The sequence below is a fragment of the Canis lupus genome, chromosome 21 (assembly GCF_011100685.1).
Source record: "Canis lupus familiaris isolate Mischka breed German Shepherd chromosome 21, alternate assembly UU_Cfam_GSD_1.0, whole genome shotgun sequence".
Lineage (NCBI taxonomy): Eukaryota > Metazoa > Chordata > Mammalia > Carnivora > Canidae > Canis > Canis lupus.
The window spans coordinates 16,647,323-16,660,824 of record NC_049242.1 but is presented as its reverse complement, the minus strand read 5'-3'; the positions used below and the strand labels follow the sequence as shown (position 1 = coordinate 16,660,824).

At 38.9% G+C, this 13,502-nt stretch overlaps 1 long non-coding RNA gene across 1 annotated transcript in view; it reads right to left on the bottom strand.

The window, feature by feature from the left end:
* LOC111091603 overlaps nt 1–13,153 on the bottom strand; it is a 104,496-nt gene extending 91,343 nt beyond the window's left edge. The window contains exon 1 of the long non-coding RNA XR_005375356.1: nt 13,072–13,153. This is a non-coding gene — a long non-coding RNA (uncharacterized LOC111091603). The remainder of the gene's footprint in view (nt 1–13,071) is intronic.
* Nucleotides 13,154–13,502: the final 349 nt, after the last annotated feature.

The window sequence follows — 13,502 nt, the reverse complement described above, 5'->3', positions numbered from 1 at the left end:
GGGAGCAAGAAGCCTGGAGCAGGTGTAACCACAGGAGGACCAAAAAAGCCTCAAAATCTCTAGCAAGGGGGGGGAGGGGGGGGGGGCGGTCCCTGGGTGGCTCAGAGGTTTGGTGCCTGCCTTCAGCCCAGGGCATGATCCTGGAGTCCCGGGATTGAATCCCACATCGGACTCCCTGCATGGAGCCTGCTTCTTGCTCTGCCTGTGTCTCTGCCTATCTCTCTCTCTCTCTCTCTCTCTCTCTCTTTCGTCTCTCATGAATAAATAAATAAAATCCTTAAAAACAAAAATCTCTAGCAGGGCAAATGGAGGATATTTCTTCCAAGAAGTCACTAAAAACTGGACGAGGTGACTGCTACTTCCAATGTAAAGACAGCAATGTGAAACTCAAAGGAATATGAAAAATCAAGAAAACATCTAAAGGACCATAAAAATATTCCAGTAGCCAAACCCAAAGACAAGGAAACCTACAATTTACCTAATAAAATTTTCAAAACAGCTGCTTTAGGAAAACTCAGTGAGCTACAAGAATACACAGAAAGACAATTCATTGAAATAAGGCATGTATGTGGTATATGCACACACACACACAATAGAATATTATTCAGCCATTAGAAAGAAGGAAATTCTGCAATTCATGCCAACATAGATGAACCCTGAGGGTATTAAGCTAAGTGAGATAAATCAGAGAAAGACAAGTAGTATGACTTATACGTGGAATCTAAAAAAGCCAAACTCATAGAAACTAGGAGAATAGTGGTGGTTATCAGGAATTGGAGGATGAGGGAAATGAGAAAATACTGGTCAAAAGAAACAAACTTTATTAAAAGATGAAAAAGTTCTGAGCATCTAATGTAAAGGATGGTGACTATAGTCAATAATACTGTATTATATACTGAGGGATGCCTGAGTAGCTCAGTTGGTTAAGCTCAGGTCATAATCTCAGGGTCATAATATCAAGCCCCATGTCAGGCTCTGCAACCACCATTCAGTCTGCTTGAGATTCTTTCTCCCTCCCACTCTTCTCCTCCCTCTGCTTGTGCTCTCTCCTTCTCTAAAATAAATAAGTAAACAAAAAAAATTTTTAAATAGTGTATATATTTGAAAGTTGCTCAGAGAACAGATCTTAAATGTTCTCCCTGAAAAAAGGAAATGGCAATTACATGATGTGATGAAGATGTCAGAGAATACTCTGGTGGTAATCATTTTGCAATATATAAGTACTCAAATCAACATATTGTACACCTTAAACAATGCCATGTCAATTATATCCCAATAAAAAGGAAAAAAAAAGAAAAAGCTAAGTAAGCACTCTTATAGAAAAATGACTAACAGACATAGCCAGCATTTCATAAAAGTGCAAACAACTGACCAACAATTGAACAGATAATAAGCATTAGAATCAGTAAAACATGAGTTAAACCCAAAAATATAAGCAATCTCACATGCATTATATTGGCAGAAATTTTAAAGATTGACAATGCCAAGAAAGCCAGCATGGTTTAGGCTGAAAAAATAGAACAAAGAGAATTTTCACTGAGCGCTGATTCTCCATCTTGGAATGAATCACTACTATTACTCCTTGCTTTTGAAATCCCATCTCCCTCCAGGATAAGAGCAAGCACACAAGAACACAAGGACATTACTGGGCATTAGACTAGGGAACTGGGCTCTTGTAACTTGTGCAACATTCAGATTTGTTCAGGAGTAACAAGAACAGTGTAAACAAAATGCTGGACTCTAGTTTAAACAGGAAGCCTAAACTTTAGGGCAGTAGTTCTCAAACTTTACTATGTACCAGAATCACCTGGAGGAGTTCACAGATTTCTTAGTTCCATCTGCAGAATTTCTGATTCAGACATCTGTGATGGGGCCCAAGAATCTGAATTTCTAACAACCCCCAGCTAATGCTGATGCTGCTGGTCTGGGGACCACTTTGAGAACTCTTGCTCTGGAGAATGAACTTTGATCTATTATTGACTAAGAAGAAAAAAATGATGTAATGGGTGGGAAGCTAGCATTTATTTGTGCCATGTACTATGTGCCAGGCAATGTGCTTTTAAATAAATTTATAGTCACAGCAAATTCAAAAAGTATGTATTATTAATGCCATTTCACGAATAAGGAAACTAAGGTTTTTGAAGATTGGGTATTTTTCCAGTATCCCACATGGAATATATGAAAGAAGCGGAGATTAAAATACAGGATTGATTACACCTCTGATACATTTTGTACTCTTTGCCCCATTCAGCCATGATTGTCAGTGAGACAAAACATCCTTTACTACTGGTATCACTGCCTAAGATGTAAGTATATCACAGTTGCCTGGTACTGGCAAATACATCACTAATATACATAAGTTGGAAATGTAGAACCGACGTGAAGATGGCATATGGGGGGATAAAAAACCTAACTCAATTTTAAGGGCTCTCCTACCATCACAAAGTGCTTGTGGTTTCTAAATAGGATTACACAAGGGACTGAATGTGTGACTAGCATTTCAGAAGAGGAAGGCATCAAACAATGTGAACATTTATTACTATTTAAGCTTCATGTTAACGTCACTTACATCTCTGCAATTGTACTAAAACTCAGATCAAAAAGCCCACTTGAATTTGTAGTGCTTACTAGGATGAATAACTCCCTACTTCTGTTATCTCTTTAAAGCAGCAAAAAAATACCAAGCCTTCCTAGGTGGACAAAGCCCAGATTTATAAGAAAACACAAAACAGCAAACTGTGCTACACAGCAGAATTGGTCTAGCCTGCTAGAGAGGTCCAGGTACAGATGCTAAGGTAATCAGCCACTTACCCTGTAAATAGATACTCTGATCACCAATTCCAGTATGTGTGGCGAGTGGAGAGGGAGGGTGCCCACAGAAACAAGCAATGGTCAGCACACCAGCTGGGTGTCCTATAATCAACTCCATTCTGGAACTATCTGGCTGGAGATAGCATCAGATTCCACAAGGTGAAATCTCAGTTCCACAGAACTGCCCTCTCTCCACGTCAGATGCCAGTCACAAACTCAGGTTGTTACCTGTACTTCTGACCAACAAATGGAGGTTCCAACAACTCAGAATGCCCATTGCAAGCCCAGTGATTCCCACAATCCCCTCCTTGGGTTCAATTAACTTGCTTGAGCAGCTCACAGAACTCAAAAAGCCTGTTTATACACTAGATCACCTGTTTATTTTAAAAGGCTGTAACTCAAGAATAGGGCAAAATATGGGGGAAGGGCATACACTTTCATATGGGCTACTCCCCCTAAATCTTCATGTGTTCATCAACACAGAGGTCCTCCAACCACTGTTTTTTGGGGGTTTTATGGAGGCTTCATTACACAGGCTTGACTCATTAACTCACTGGCCAGTGGTTCAACTTTTAGCTCCTCCCCCTTCCCTTGAGGAGAGAGAAATAGGAATAGGAATGAAAGTTCCAAACTTTTAATCACAATACTGGTTCCTCTGGTGACCAGCCATCCTCAGGTGATGAGCAGGCATTTTGAAAGTCACCTGATCAACATCACAAAAACACCTTTAGCATTCTCATCACTCAAAAAATGTCAGGGGTTTTAGAAGACCTGTGACAGAAAGGAGAGGAAGTTCAAATATATATATATATATTATTTATTTTATAAATAATATATATATATTTTATAAATTACAGCATCACACACTGTCACATTATACTGAGTTCTAATGTTATTCACTGTAAATCACACCATTTTATTACAGCTTTGGAGTAGGGGAAAGAACCACATAAATATTCACCTTTATAGATTTAACAATAATCTATATTTGTCCATACTTTTTCTTCAGTGTCCTAATCAAGTTTGGAGCTTAAGTTTCAGATTTGCATAAACTATGCTCATGATAGTGGCCTTTTCATACCTCTAGGATTAACAGTGCTATTTTCAGGCATCGAGAAGAATATTGGCGTTTCATTGGCATGCCCTTGGAGCTCTATCCTTTTTCTTAACTGAAGGAATGTCCTGAAAGTTAGCCAGCCTCTCTTGAAAGTCAGCCAACTGCTTTTGAGAGAGAGGCTGTTTGGCACCTAAATGACAGTAGTTCAGACACATAAATTGGTTACCCCAACTTCCCACGTTAGCATTTTTATGATCTATTCTAAGATATTTGGCAGTTTCTATTTCTTTTCATTGCATTGCCTGGCATATGTCAGTCATTCTTGTGGAAACAATAAAATTTTTTCATTTTAATGCTGCATTACAATGGGGTATTTTTTAATGCATTTAAATCAATAGTCAGAGATCCGGAAGTTAAGCTACCAAGCCCCCAAGTTACAACAGTGATACAAATAATTCAACTGAGTTAACAATCATGTGTTTTTTTTTTTTTTTAAAGTTTTTTTTTTTTTTAATTTTTATTTATTTATGATAGTCACAGAGAGAGAGAAAGAGAGGCAGAGACATAGGCAGAGGGAGAAGCAGGCTCCATGCACTGGAGCCCGACGTGGGATTTGATCCCAGGTCTCCAGGATTGCGCCCTGGGCCAAAGGCAGGCGCTAAACCGCTGCGCCACCCAGGGATCCCCAATCATGTGTTTAAATAACCTCCATGTATGGAAAAGTTCACACATCTAAGGCAATGTAAAAATCCAGTAACAAACTCTTCTGCCCGGCAACTGACCACTGTTTGTCTGAGTTTCGAGATGCATCTCAACCACAGAAACATTAACATGTAAGGAGAAGTACCTCACTGTCAAGGGAATAACATAATAGTGTGGCACTATTTATTTATTTATTGAGCACTACCTACATGAAAGACTTGTAACCCTATAATAGAAGTATTAAACCTTTACTAGAGATGATAAAACTGAGGTCCAGAAAGGTTTAGGGAGTTTTCCTGAGACCAATAGTAGGAAACCCAGTGTGACCAAAATGTCAGATTCTCTTTCCCCTACAACTGTGTTTGTCTGAGATGCACATGAGAATCACCTGTGGTTGTGGGTCTTGTCCAGGTGGGCAGGCCTGAGAATCCTTCCTATTCAGCCAGCAAACATCAGATCCAGCTGTCGGATCCACCAGATTGTACCTATACAGTAGTTTGCTTATACCTTCTCACACATTTGCACTAATCCACATGATTCATTCTGCCAATCTTGAAAGGTTGCTTATTTAAAACATAGGGTAATAAAGAAAAATGTCACAATTTTAAATGTGGTGTGGATCTATCTGGATTTACAATGACCCTAACCTATCCAGTGCTTGTAACATTCAAATTACCTTTCAGAAATGCCAGGACACCTGCACCCCGATGTTTCTAGCAGCAATGTCCACAATAGCCAAACTGTGGAAGGAGCCTCGGTGTCCATCGAAAGATGAATGGATAAAGAAGATGTGGTCTATGTATACAAGGGAATATTAGCCATCAGAAAGGACAAATACCCACCATTTGCTTCGACGTGGATGGAACTGGAGGGTATTATGCTGAGTGAAGTAAGTCAATCGGAGAAGGACAAACATTATATGGTCTCATTCATTTGGGGAATATAAAAATTAGTGAAAGGGAATAAAGGGGAAAGGAGAAAAAAATGAGTGGGAAATATCAGAAAGGGAGACAGAACATGAGAGACTCCTAACTCTGGGAAATGAACAAAGGGTGGTGGAAAGGGAGGTGGGCGGGGGGGGGGGGGGGTGGTCACTTAGTCAGGCACTGAGGGGGGCACTTGATGGGATGAGCACTGGGTGTTATTCTATATGTTGGCAAATTGAACACCAATAAAAAAAATTACCTTTCAGAGCCGAGTACTTAATCACTGCTAAGTATCATATCCCTTGAGTCCTATTTTTAAAAAATACAACCAAATAAAAACACAATAACAGATGTTTTTGTAGAATTCTACCAATTATTTATTTATTTTTTCTTTTGTCTTGTTTCAAGTTTTTATTTAAATTCTAGCTAGTTAACACATAGTGTAATATTGGTTTCAGAAGTTGAAGTTAGTGATTCACTATTTACTTAAAATACCCAGATAACAGATTTTTAAAAGGCTAAGTAATTTGTTAAAGTTTATAAAATTACAAAGTATGAGCCAAAACCAGATCTTTCTGACAAGGGAACCATGAGATTTCAAAGAGAACAGGCTGACTTGGTGTTTCTGCTTAAATCAATCATATTTATGAAAATGGATATAAAAATTCTAAATAAAACTGTGGCAAATGGAATTCAGAATACATCATAACAAAGTAGAATCTACATCAGGAATGCAAGGATAGTTTTTAAATTTAGACATTTATTAATGTAATTAATATATTATCTGATTAAGAGATATGCCAATGCAAGGGATGCTAAAGTTTTAATGAAATTTAATAGCATTCACACTAACAACCTAATGTTCTATGTTAGGGAAGAGGTTAAATTATGCTCCATCCACTCAATAAGTTAGGGAACCATTAATGACATCTTTTTGGAAACTATATAATAACATAGGAAATTATGCATTGGACAAACTAGTGAATGAAATTGTACATAAGATTACAATTATATAAGAAAACAAGCATATAAGAAAAGATTGAAAACACACAAACCAAAATTCTAAATGTGATATAATGTGCAAGCATTATGGGTGTTTTTTCTTCTTTTTAAGATTTTAGTTCTAATATTTTAAAATGAAAAATATAACCTAATATAAATAAGAGTCTTCTCATTATAACTATTAAAAATGTGTTGAAAACACTTTCATCTTTATTCTGACTACCTGTATTCATTTTCTTCCTCGTTTTCAGGGCAATTTGGTATATCAAGGATCCATGTTTTCTAAGAACTATTTCACTTCTACAATGCCTGTTTTATATCTCATCAGGGGACTGCATGAGATGCAGGCACTGTTTATGCATACTGGCTTTGAATAGTGATCACATGGAGAAAAGCATTTTGTCTGCTGTCATACTTAATACATTCTGGAAATAAAATTACATTCTGAAAGTAAGATTTGCCAACTTTCCTTTGAATGAGACAAGCTTTTTTGTTAGAAGAGGCTAAATTGGTTTCCTTTCCTCATTCCAAAGCTCAAAACTCTCATGGCCTCATGATCTGTAAGAATACAAGTCGATGTATTAAATGTTTCCCATGTACCACTCGGCCTGTCCTTTCTCTTGCAGAAGCCAAAGGCAAGATTTTAAGTTTTATGAGTCTATTTTAAACCTGAAACAAAGGATCATACTTTCATGGCATCATCCTTAAGAATCCCATTGACATATTTGTTCCGGCTAAAGGGGAATTCAAAGGCTACCTACAGCCAACATTTTCTCAACTGCTTTAAGCTAGCCTTCTCCTGTCTAGCCCCATTTAATCCCTCCCCTCTCTCCCAAATCTTTATCCATAGTTCTGGTAGACCCCAGGAGGCAATCCTAAGAGTAGTACCACATGGTAATACTATAAGCTTGGAAACTGTGGGGTATTGTCTAATTAAAGAGGAAGAGGTTGGGCTTAGTTGTGTGACCTCGGCAAGCTTTGTCACCTCTCACAATATCACCAAGGGTAACAATGTCTGCTCATAAAATCACTATAAAAATTACAGAAGATTGTCTCTGACCTGCTGGCACATAGCGGTGACTTAAATTGTATATACTGAATAGTAAAGTATGACTTAAATAACTGCCCATCAGAAGGAGAACTAAGGTGAAAGAAATAATCAAGTAGAAGGGTGTGAAGGAAAAATTATTTGCTCATTTATCTAGATTTGGGTTCTAAACCTTTTTCTGACACTAACTAGCTGTGTGACTTTGGGACAAAACCTTTTCCTCTATGGGCACCAGTTTCTTTGTCTGTAAAGTGTGTAATCAGATTGCACGATCTTAGACTCCTTTCTGCCTTAATGTGCTCTATTCTTTTGGTTTCTTTCTTTTTTTAATCATACCAAGCACACTGCTTTCAAACCCTGCTCACTTCCTTGAGAGAAATCCTCCGCTCTTTCCCCTGATATTTCTCAGGCAGCTGTCACTTCCTACACAGAGCTACAGAAAGGGCTTGTCATAGCCCCAAGCAAGCATGGGTGTTTGGCAGCCAAGGTGCAGAGCTGAGTGAACAGGGCAAATTGTCTAACCTTCCTGCCTTGAACAGGGTGGCAACGCACACTCTTTGATCAGACAAAGCTTTTTCCAGCCCTTCCGCCTGGAACTCCCTCTGTGTTCAACCAGTCACTCACATTCTCGTTACAATTTCCCCATGAGCCAGAAGCAAATTGGAGCCAAAGGGTCTGAGTGCTTTGTGCACGTGGGAGCCTTCACTGCCTGGCAATCCCCAGCTGGCCTGCCACAGTTCATCTACAGCAATAAATGTGCCTGGTCAATGCTCACTTGCAAAGCTGCAGCAGGCACTTAATCTGGAAATGAGGGAAGGGAGATCCCTGCTCACTGAAGCAAAGGCTATTTCCACAAATGGCTCAAAAAGGGCCTTCCTCAAGGGACCTGCAGAGAGAGCCCAGAGGCACAAGCCCAGGGGCAGGACAAAGGCAGGTGGTGGAACTATGTAACAAACAAGAAAAAATGGATCCTGGAATTTTAAAGTAAAGAAATTCAGCTACACAGAGAGCTGGACACCAGCACCAGTTTGAACTGATCAGTCTGGGCTACCCTAATATATCAATCATAAAATGAAAAGTTACCCTCACAACTTGCTACTTGCAGAAATTCTCACAATGTGCTTAGAAATAACTGTTACCATTTACTGAATAACTACTATGATTCAATAACCTATGTGTGGTAGATATTACCATATTCCTTTTCCAGATGAAGAAAATAAGGTTCCTTTAATAAGTTACTTTGCCCAAGGTTAGAAATTACTAAATTATCCTAGATGAATTTCTCTCATCTTGAGGTGAACATTATGTGCAAGTAATTTATGAAGGAGGAGCTCCCAAGAGAAACCAGTAGCTGAGTGGGAGAAACAGGAGAGGAAAAAGGAAGGAGACAAGCAAGGATAGGATTTTAAGACCAAGTCCTGATCCAAGACGGGAGTACTACAGGGTTGATTTTTGTCTCAGAGTCACACCAACCAGAGCAAGGGAGCTGGGCTGACATACCAGTCATTGATTAAGGGCCTCCGAAGGTTAGTTAAGGACATTACCAGCACTTAGTAAAGTGGCAACCCACTACAGGCCATTAGCAGCAGAAGCCGACCAAAGCAAGGAAAGAGCATGGAAATGACAGAAAGAATCCATTCAAAGAGGGCCTGGACAGGGCCCTAACAGGACACCTCATAAATGGATAATGGAGAGCTCAACCCAGGTCTGTCTTCATTTGTTCTTGACAGCCACTTTCAGGAAAAGGATAGCATTTACTACTGTCATTATTTAACAAGAAAAATGACTCTCAGATTAAGTAGCCACCCAAGGTCATACAGCTGATAGGTGGCTGACTCCACATTGCCTTCTCTTTTCTCCACATTGGGCTGTTTTCTGGAGCAAAACAGAGGAATGGCATCACATAGGGGTACTTGAAGGCATCCTTGCCACCAAATATTTCCTCCTTTAAATGTTTATAAATCCACAATTAGGAGTACATTCTTTTGGGTAAGTACTGCTTCTCCACAGGTCCTGTATTGAAATGCTGTGTCCAGCACCACAGACATTTCCTGAATACACACTTTGTGCCAAGGAAGGTTAAAGCAGGAATTAGACATACCCTAGCAGGACTCAAGCCCCTCAGAGGACATTGTACATATGCAAAGCTCTTGGGGGTTCCCTGAGATCTTCACAGAAGCCACAGTAGTAGTTGAGTGAAGAACTTTTTCCTCATTTTACAATTGAGAAAACCAAGTCTGAAAAAGGATAACTTCTCAAAGTTACACAGTAAAGACTAGAAGAGCTAGGAGGGGAAGCCCTGCATTGTCTTACCCTTCTTGAAGATTGTCTTACCTATGAAATCCCGGAGTACAGGGTGATCAACATCTCTTTTCCTATCTTTATCTCCTACTTCTTAATCTAATTTCTCTTTGAGGAACAACACTCTCCAGCCATGGTGAGACCACACCATACCACCACAACATTGGGCTCCTGATCCCAGTTGCCAAATTGGGGTACTTTATCCAAACCAGGTTTTCTCACATAAGGGCACGACCCTTATGTGACCCAAGAAAGATCAATCAATGTTTTGGAAAATATTGACATAGATGCTAAAAGAAAGGGTTTCCTTATTGCCAAGATCATAAACACTAAAAGCTACCTAAATTTCTAGCTTCCAAAATTACCTTTCCAAGCAGAGAAAGAGAGACTTTGCCTGGAAAGAAGCCAACACAAAAGAAAACAGAGATCAAGGAGTGAGAGATAGAAGGAGGGAGGGATGAAAGGATGGCAGAAGACAGGAGAAGAGAGAGGGTGCAGGAGGTAGAATTATTGCAATAGCCTGGATCTAGCCACTGCTGAAGGGAGCACTGGCCACCTCAGACTACCTAGTTATGTGAAGCAACACATTCTCTTCCTGTCACTTCTAACCAAAAGACTTTTTTGCAAATGCTATACTATATAACTTTCAGATGTGTCTATATATTTATCTATGGATATAATATCAATATAACAATAGATTCCAGTAAGTATAAAGAAATGTTTTAAAAGAATCATTTCTTTGAGCTACATGGTAAATAACATACTGAGAAATTATACTGACACAGCACAATAGTAAGTGGCCTCCAAAGATGGGATTCCAACTGCAGCTCCATAACAGAAAACTTGATGCAAAAGCCAACTCAATCACTTACCAGCTCAGCCACAATGACCAAATCTTTCAACATCTCAGAGGGCCCATCTCCTCATCTGCAAAATAGAACATGTGCCTGCCTCTCTCACACACTAGTTGTGAAAATTATTAGGGAAAAGATGTGAAGGTGCTACATAAACTAAAAAATACTGTTTAGAAGCAAAGGATTCATTACTGCAGCTATAGACCCTGATGGACTACTCACCCTTTGCTAAAGTGTAGATGTGTGTCTACACAGATGACAGTTGTATGGGTGTAAATACAGAATGAAGTAGCATTTCAATGATTACGCCCTCTTGTCACTCTAGCTTTGATGGAGTAAGTACTTTGAGGTGTTTGTTGGTTTGCAGTGATGATTCCTGGGTGATTTCCCCACCAAGCATCATAGCAGAAAAACAATAATGGACTATGACAGACTTAGAGTTAAAGCTGTCTGGACTGTTCAATACAAAACACAATTCTACATATACTATTTCATCCTCGAATGCAAATGCTCCTGACAGCATGTCTAGTGGCTTTTTAGGGTACTGCAAAATTCATGAGTTCTGTTAGACTCTGCTTCTTTGAAATCCCAGGTTACTGAGATCTGTAACCTGGGTATCATTGTCTTTCCCTCAACCCCTTATCTCATCAAACTGTCAGCCTTGCCAATTCCACCTCATCCGTCCTATCCCATTAGCACTGCCAATACCTGAATTCAGTCCTTCATCACCTCACAGCCCCAACACAAGATGATTTGTTTCTAAAAAAGTATCTGACCATGATATTCCCCAGCTAAAAACTCTTGAATAACTCCCTACTCTTTATAAAATCAAGGATTAATCTTTTAGTATATTAACAAGACTCTTCCTGAGTTTGCACTCACCTTTATCTCTCCACCTTTTTCTTTTTTCTACCCCACATGCACCTTATGGTCTAGCCATGTCAAAATATTACTTCAAACTTCCCAAACTTTGCTCTTTCATATCTCTATGCCCTTGCACTTGATGCTTCCTTCTTTCTTCTAATTTTTATTTAAATTCTAGTTAGTTAACATATAGTGTAATATTGGTTTCAGGAGTAGAATTTAGGGATTCCACCACTTGCATATAACACCCACTGCTCATCACAATAAGTGCCGTCCTTAATACCCATCACCCATTTAGCCCATCCTCCCATCTACCTCCCCTCTATCAATTCTGTTTGTTCACTATAGTTAAGAATCTCTTTTAGTTTTCCTCGCTCTCTTTTTCCCCCTCTTCCCCTATGTTCATCTGTTTTGTTTCTTAAATTCCACATATGAGTGAAATCATATGGTATTTGTTTTTCTTTGACTGACTTATTTTATATAGCATAATACACTCTAGCTCCATCCACATTGTTGAAAATGGCAAGATTTCATTCTTTTGATGGCTGAGTAATATTCCATTGTATGTATATACTACTGCTTCTTTAGCCATTCATCAGTTGATGGATATTTGGGCTCTTTCCATAATTGGTTATTATTGATAATGCTTCTGTAAACATCAGGGTGCATGTGCCTCTTTGAATGAGTATTTTTGTTTGCTTTGGGTAAATACCTAGTAGTGTAATTGCTGAGTCATAGGGTAGTTCTATTTTTAACTTTTTGAGGAAACTCCATACTGTTTTCCAGAGTAGCTGCTCCAGTTTATTCCTGCCAACATACTTGATGTTTTTTGTGCGTGGAACTCCTCATACCCTTCTCAACCATACCTCCTTTATCTGGAAATTTTCAGACTATTCAGAGAATGAAGTGAAGGCAGCATCCTCCCTATGAAGCTTTTCCTGGAAACATCATTTCTCCTCTCTAGCCTTTTGGAGTTCAACTTTCCACTTATATAATCACCATAGCTAACATATATAGAATGCTTACAGTGCTCTGGCCAGAACACCAAATGCCTTACATAGGCTAATCTCATTTTATCTTCTCTAACACTATAAAGCATATATCATTTTTATTTCTCTTCTACAAATGGAGAAAATAAAATTTAGTAATATTATTTAACTTCTTGAAATCATAGAGGTAATTAGTAGTAAAAGTAAAATTGGAATCCTGGACAATCAGACTCCAGAACTCATGTGCTTAATACCCAATATACCACAGTGCACTACTAGTACATTTCTTTTTTTTTCAATTTTTTTTATTTATGATAGTCACACAGAGAGAGAGAGAGAGGCAGAGACATAGGCAGAGGGAGAAGCAGGCTCCATGCACCGGGAGCCCGACGTGGGATTCGATCCCGGGTCTCCAGGATTGAGCCCTGGGCCAAAGGCAGGCGCTAAACTACTAGTACATTTCTATTATATCATTTATCACATTGCACTAAATTAATTATTAGTATGTCATACTTACAAAGAGCCTTGAACTGACTGAATCCTTAAGGTCAAGATGTATCTTCATTTAGCCAACTGCTCAATTGGTGAGGGAAAAACCTGAAAGTGACAAATACAATGCCATTTGGTAAGCATGGTGTGATTTGAAGGCAAGAAAAGGATGCTGTGAGGATACCAAGAAGCAGGGTCTGAAAAGAGAGGGGAGGCATTTCAACTAAGTGAAATAAGTCAGTCAGAGAAAGATAAATAGTGTATGGTTTTACTCATGTGGAATTTAGAAACAAAATAAATGAAGAAAGAAAAAAAGAAACAATAGAGAACAATCAGATGGTTACCAGAATGGAGGTAAGTGAGGGGATAGATGAAATAGATGATAGGGATTAAGACTATACTTATTATAGTCAGAGCTGAGTAATGTATAGAATTTTGAATCACTGTTATATACCTGAA